Source organism: Dipodomys merriami, unplaced genomic scaffold (genome assembly GCF_024711535.1).
Source record: "Dipodomys merriami isolate MVZ:Mamm:240054 unplaced genomic scaffold, mDipMer1.0.p SCAF_78, whole genome shotgun sequence".
Taxonomy (NCBI): Eukaryota; Metazoa; Chordata; class Mammalia; order Rodentia; family Heteromyidae; genus Dipodomys; species Dipodomys merriami.
The window spans coordinates 3,769,108-3,775,107 of NW_027206379.1; the positions used below are offsets into that span (position 1 = coordinate 3,769,108).

Here is a 6,000-nt window from a genome sequence, read left to right on the forward strand (position 1 = left end):
CTGAGCTCCACTCCCCGGGCCTCCCAGGACCCAACCTTGCTGGCCACAGCCCTGCCCTGCCTCCTGCCCTCCTCGGCCAGGCACACGGCCCGCAGGCCCCTGGGGAGCTGCCTCACAATGCTGGTCCCCGAAAGACACCCTCCACCCGCCCGGCAGCGAGGAGCCGCCAGGCCCGCCAGCTGCCAGGACCCTGAGCACGGTGGAATCTGGGACCTGGAGCATGGTGGAGGTGTAACACGGTCAGATCTTACTCTCCACCCCCTGAGCCCCTGTATCCATACCTGAACGGCATACCTGTCCCCCTGGGGGGCACCAAGCCAGGCTTTCTGGCAGCCAGTGGGAGGGGAGGTCAACCCAGCCTTCACCGGGTCACCAAGGGCCCCAACTTCTCATGGGGAGTCACCACACACACACACACACCACACACACACACCACACACACACACACACACACACACACACACACACACACACACACACACACACACACACACACACACACACACACACACACACACACACACACACACACACACACACACACACACACACACACACACACCACCATTAAACATCCCCAGCCAGAACCGATTTCCAAACACCCTGTGACCTAGGTCACGGAGAATTTTTCTAGAAGTCGATTGATTTTTTTTTCTTTGCAGGGAAGTATGCTAGGTTAATTAATAAAAGACCCAGGAGCATAAAAGCCTATTACTTATGTTAAAATAAAATTCTCTGGGAGACGGCATATCCGTGCTGTCACCGGTGTGGGGCACACAGTGCATGCCCGAGGCCTCCAGCAACAAAGCAGCACGCGCAGCAGGAGTCCAGCCGCCCAGGCCACTCGCACACGAAACAAGACCCCACCTCGCAAATGGCCAACGCAAACGGGGCCCAGCGGTGTGGACGGAGCGGCAGAGCGCCTGCCTAGCCTGTGGGTCCTCCCCCCGCACCCGGCACCCCGCTCCCTGTAACCGGGGTCCAGGTGTGGTAGTCCACAGCCTCCACAGCCGTCTACACGGCCGAGCTGCGACTCCACCATTCTGAGATCTCCACACTGACTTCACAGAAGAGCTCAGTCCTTTGCAGACAAACCTTTGAAGAAAGCCCTTAGGTCCTGACTCATCATCACGTGAGGACTAAAACACAGTGTGCACCAGAGCCTCTGAGAGGGTCGGAAGACGTTTACGGTGCAGTTCTTCCCGGCTCTGCTGATGCATGAATCTTCCCAGGAGGCCAGGTACAGTGAGGGACTCATACCTGTAGCCCCAGCCTCTCAGAACTTGGAGATCGGGGGGATGGTGGTCTGAGACAGCCAGGGCAAAATGTGCACGAGGCCCTATCTCCACAAGTCCTAAACCCCCGCCGCCCCGGAGGGGTGCAGCTCAACCTGGCCCAGGTAAAAGACGCTCAAGTCTCTATGTCAAAAACAACCGAAGCAGAGGAGGCGAGAGGCAAGGCTGGGCAGCAGTCTAGCAAGCACCAGGTCCTGTGTTCAAACCCCAGTATTGGAAAAAAAAATCAACTAAAGGAGAGAAGAGAAAAAAAGATTTGAAAGCAGAAAGAGAAAAATGTCTCAAGGCACGCGGCAGACAGATGACACGTATTTTGGGGGGAATACTGGTTTCATGGTAGGAACATTTTTTGAAGGTTTCCACTGATTATCAGCAGGGAGACTCCGCAGGGGGCCCTTTCTCAGTGAAGGGGGTCAGGGCTCTCAGCTGAACTTTCCAGGACCCCAGGGCAGGGCAGGGGTGGGGGGGAGGGAGCGGGGGTCGGCACCAGAGGAGGGGCAGGAGCGGCCTCTGCTCCCGCAGCCCTTCATTTGGAATCTGCAGCAGGTCCCCCCCCCAGTCCCGGACGGTCTTTCAATCCGGGCTGGTCACATCCTCCGTTACCCTGACAACCTCACATCTCCCACCAGAGCCGACGAAATGAGCACACATTAGCCGCGTCAGGACAGTTCCCAGTCTTGCTTTCATCGGTCATAAAACACTCCCAGCCCATCTGCTAGTCTGACCAGAAACTTTGGGGGCTCGCTCGCGGCGTGACCCCGGTTCACCCCAGAGAACGAGGGTTTTGATTTGGCATGCCAAGGTCACACATGCCCCTCCCCCCCCCACCATCGGACATTGGGGTGGGTGTGTCAGAACACTCTAGGCCTTGGGGAAGGGACAGGAGGGGACCCCAGGCTCCAAACTCTTCCTCGGCCTGTTCAGCTTCTTCCCCCCTGCCAGTCGCTAGGAAGGGGCTTCAACCCCTCCACAGGCAGGGGTGGCAAACTCCTGGGAGCCGGGCAGGTGGGTGGAGGAGCAGAAGCCTTCGCTCCTGGGGGGTTCACATCCTGGGCTCCAGGCGAGGCTGGGGGGGGGGGACTCTGTCTCAGCCTGGTCTCCCTGCTGCCTGAGGGGCCAGGCTCATGCACGCAGGTCGTGTAGCCTCGGGAGGGGAGTCTTTCCAGTGAACCCCACTTCAGAGCCAGTGCTGGGTCCCCAAGGGCCACGTCCCCACCCCAGCATCTCCCACACTGAGCCCATTTTGGTGGGCGGGGTTCCCATTCTTCCCTGGGGCGGCGGGTGGAGACCGCAGGGCTGTCCTCTGAGACCCTCGTGTCCTTCCTGAATGGGTGCTGCTGTCAGACGGGCCCAGCGGGCCGCTCTGAGGGTCAGCACCAGACCTGTCGGGCCCTTTCTTCTTGATCGCGGATGGACCAGAAGATCCCATGCTACCCGGAATCCCTCTGCCTTCCTCCAGCCACGCCCCACCTCCGAGCCAGGCCCTTCAGAGAGCCGGCTCCTACACAGAGATGCAGCCCCCCACCCCCCAGCCTGGACCCAGAGCAGCCCCAGACGCCCGCAAGAGGCGTGCACACAACCCAGGCCAGGGCGGAATGAAAGAAATTACCTGACAACACGCGGGCCTCTTGAAAGCCAAACAGTCTCGGGGCTTCCCCCTCCCCTCCTCTCCCTTCCCCTTCTCTTCCCCCCTCTCCAATATCCAATTTTCCACAAGCAGCCAAGAGCTGTCAACAGGGGCCCACAGATCGGCCTTCACAGCCCAAATCTCCCGACCCATCAAGAGTGCGGCTGACACCCTGACCTCAGGACTAGGCACACGCCCTCCGTGTTTTCAATTCAGATTCTACCAACTTAGCCCTATGTGCAACTGGTTAACTGGAGATCAGGGTTGGGATCTCAGCCTCCGGAGCAGCCAGGAACACAGACATGAGTTCCTCCTGGCACCTGAACCCCAGTCTCCCGGCACCAGGGTGCACAGAGGCTCCGGGCAGCCGCCACACCCCGCCTCCCTCTTGGAAGAATTCCTAGAGGCCGAATGGGCCGGTTTCCTTGAGAACACAGCTCTCCTGAGAACCTTCCAGTCCCTAGCTGCTCGGCAGCCGGCAGCCTCTGCGGCCCAGGGTCTGTCTACCTCTGCCCCCCCCCCCCCCCCCGCGGGGTCCCTCACGGGCGCCTCTGAACCTCCCTGCGGGGGCCTCGCCCAGGGGCACAAACCCCAGCTCACACCCCAACCCAGGGCCGGGGTTCTCCGGGGACCACCTGCGGCCTCGCTCCCCACCAGCAGGCGGGGTCCCCAAATGCACCCCGCGACCCCACGGGACGGGGGTGGGGTCTGAGCTGCGGCCAGGCCTGGGCCAGGTCAGAGGTTAGGGGTCAGCCGGCCAACCCCCTCCTGACCCCCGGAGGCCCCCCTCCACGCTCCTCTTAATTAGCGGATCGGCCTCATTAGCGCCCCACTTGCGGCTCGCATGGAAAAGAGGTCGCTCCCCCATGGCCCCTGGGGGCCCTGCGAAGGCCAGAGCCCGGGCTCCCGCCCGGGGCGCTCAGAGCCCCGAGCCGCGGACTCCACAGACCGCCTCGGCCCCTCGGGCGCCCGCAGCCCGGGCACCACGCACCCCGCCCGGGCCGCGGCGCACGCGGAGCGGCGTCTGCGTGCAGACCAGCGGGGACGGCGGCCAGCCCGAGGCCCGCGCCCGCGCCCCCCGCCCCCGCCCCGCGCCCGCCCCGCGCCCCCGCCCCGCGCCCGCCCCGCGCCCCGCGCCCCCCGCCCCGCGGCCCCCGTCCCCCGCCCCCCGCCCCGCGCCAGCGTCCCCCGCCCCGCGTCCCGCGCCCCCCGCCCCGCGTCCCCCGCCCCCCACCCCCCGCCTCGCTGGGGTCGCACCTGCTGCTCTGTCCGCAGCCCACAGGCCAGGGAGGGGGCGCTCGGCGTCTCGGAGATCGCGGGGTCTCGGGGATCGCGGGGGCCTGGGGGGTCTCGGGGATCGCGGGGGTCTCGGGGATCGCGGGGGTCTCGGGGATCGCGGGGTCTCGGGGGCCTGGGGGGTCTCAGGGATCGCGGGGGTCTCGGGAATCGCGGGGGTCTCGGGGGCCTGGGGGGTCTCGGGGATCGCGGGGGCCTCGGGGATCGCGGGGGCCTGGGGGGTCTCGGGGATCGCGGGGGTCTCGGGGGCCTGGGGGGTCTCGGGGATCGCGGGGGTCTCGGGGATCGCGGGGGTCTCGGGGGCCTGGGGGGTCTCGGGGATCGCGGGGGCCTCGGAGATCGCGGGGCCTCGAGGTTCTCAGGGTCTCTCCGGCCCGGCCGCCCGCGGCGGGTGGCGGCGTCCGCACGAAAGTTGCCAGGGAAACTTGAGCAACTCGGACGCCGGTGCCGCCTCCTGCATAATTCACGGCGGCGGCGGGGCGCGGGGCGCGGGCGCGGGGCGCACTCCCGGAGGGGGCTCCGCGGGATCCCCGAGGCCCGGACGCCGCCCTGCCCCGCCCCGGGCCGCCGGCGGGACCCGGAACGGCGCCCGCTGCGGGGTCGCGGGTGCCCGGGTCGCGGGTCCCCGGCGCGTCCCCGCCCCGCCCCGCGCGCCCCCTGGCGGCGGCCGGACCCCGGGCGAGGCGACCCCGGGCGAGGCGACGCGGCCGCGCGAGGCCGGGCCGCGCTGGGCGCACGCCGTCCCGGAGCGCCCGGGCCGGAGACCCGGACGGGCGCGGACCCCTCCCGCCCCGGCCCGCCCGCTTACCCGGTGGTCGGCGCTGCTCCCGCGCAGAGGCGCCCGGAGGCCCGGCGAGGGCGGCGGGCTGCGCCCGGGGCACCTGCCGGGCGCGCGTCCCTCCCGGCCCCGGCCGCGGCGCGTGCGGGGCGGGCCCGAGCCCCCGCGACGCCGGCGTCCGCGCGCACCTGGCCGGGGCCGCGGGATCGGCGCGGAGCCGCGCCCAGCCCGGCCCGGCCCTGCGCGGGAGCCGCCGCCGCCGCCAGGTGTGGGGGGCGGGGAGGCCGCGGCCCCGCCCCGCGCTGCGCCCCGAGCGCGCGGGCTCCGGGGCGGTGCGGGGGGGGGGGAGCCGGGGGGGAGGGACGCGCCCGCAGAGGATGGGGAAACTGAGGCCAGCCGCACAGGAAACTTTGTACCTGGATCACCTGGGTCGGCTCCCAGGCCGGTCCCTCCCGCCAAGAAAAGGCGGGGCCGCGCCGCGGGAGGACGGCGGGAGCGCGGTGGAAGGAAGGCGGGAGCGAGGCGGGAGGACCGCGGGAGGACGGCGGGAGGACGGCGGGAGGACGGCAGGAGGACGGCGGGAGGACCGCGGGAGCAAGGCGGGAGGACTGCGGGAGGACGGCGGGAGCGCGGCGGGAGGACTGCGGGAGGATGGCGGGAGCAAGGCGGGAGGACCGCGGGAGCTCGGCGCCCCGGCCGCGCACACCCTGCGGACTCCGCCCCGGCAGCCGGAGCCGTGGCCGGGGCCCAGCCTACGGCCGCCCTGGTAATTCACCAGGAAATCCAGCGCGCACGGGCTGTGCGCCTCTGGGCAAGTCATTGAGGTCTCTGGTCTGTTTTCTATATTCTGGAAAAGGCAGGGATTTTCCTGCTACCAAGATCTGCAGGGGTCAGGGGTGAGGGGTGCAGGGGTGGAGTCACCGCTGTTTGGAGACCACTGGAGGCTGACAGGAGCCAGCCCCAATCCACGCCCCCACCTGAGACACACACATTCGCACGCGCGC

General features: G+C 68.2%; 1 protein-coding gene across 2 annotated transcripts in view; it reads right to left on the reverse strand.

The window, feature by feature from the left end:
* The window catches only part of Shank2 (SH3 and multiple ankyrin repeat domains 2), a 300,166-nt gene extending 295,061 nt beyond the window's left edge, over window positions 1–5,105 (reverse strand). For both annotated transcript variants that reach the window (XM_070009648.1, XM_070009647.1), the window contains exon 1: window positions 5,027–5,105. The gene's annotated coding sequence lies outside the window, so the exon portion shown is untranslated. The remainder of the gene's footprint in view (window positions 1–5,026) is intronic.
* Window positions 5,106–6,000: the final 895 nt, after the last annotated feature.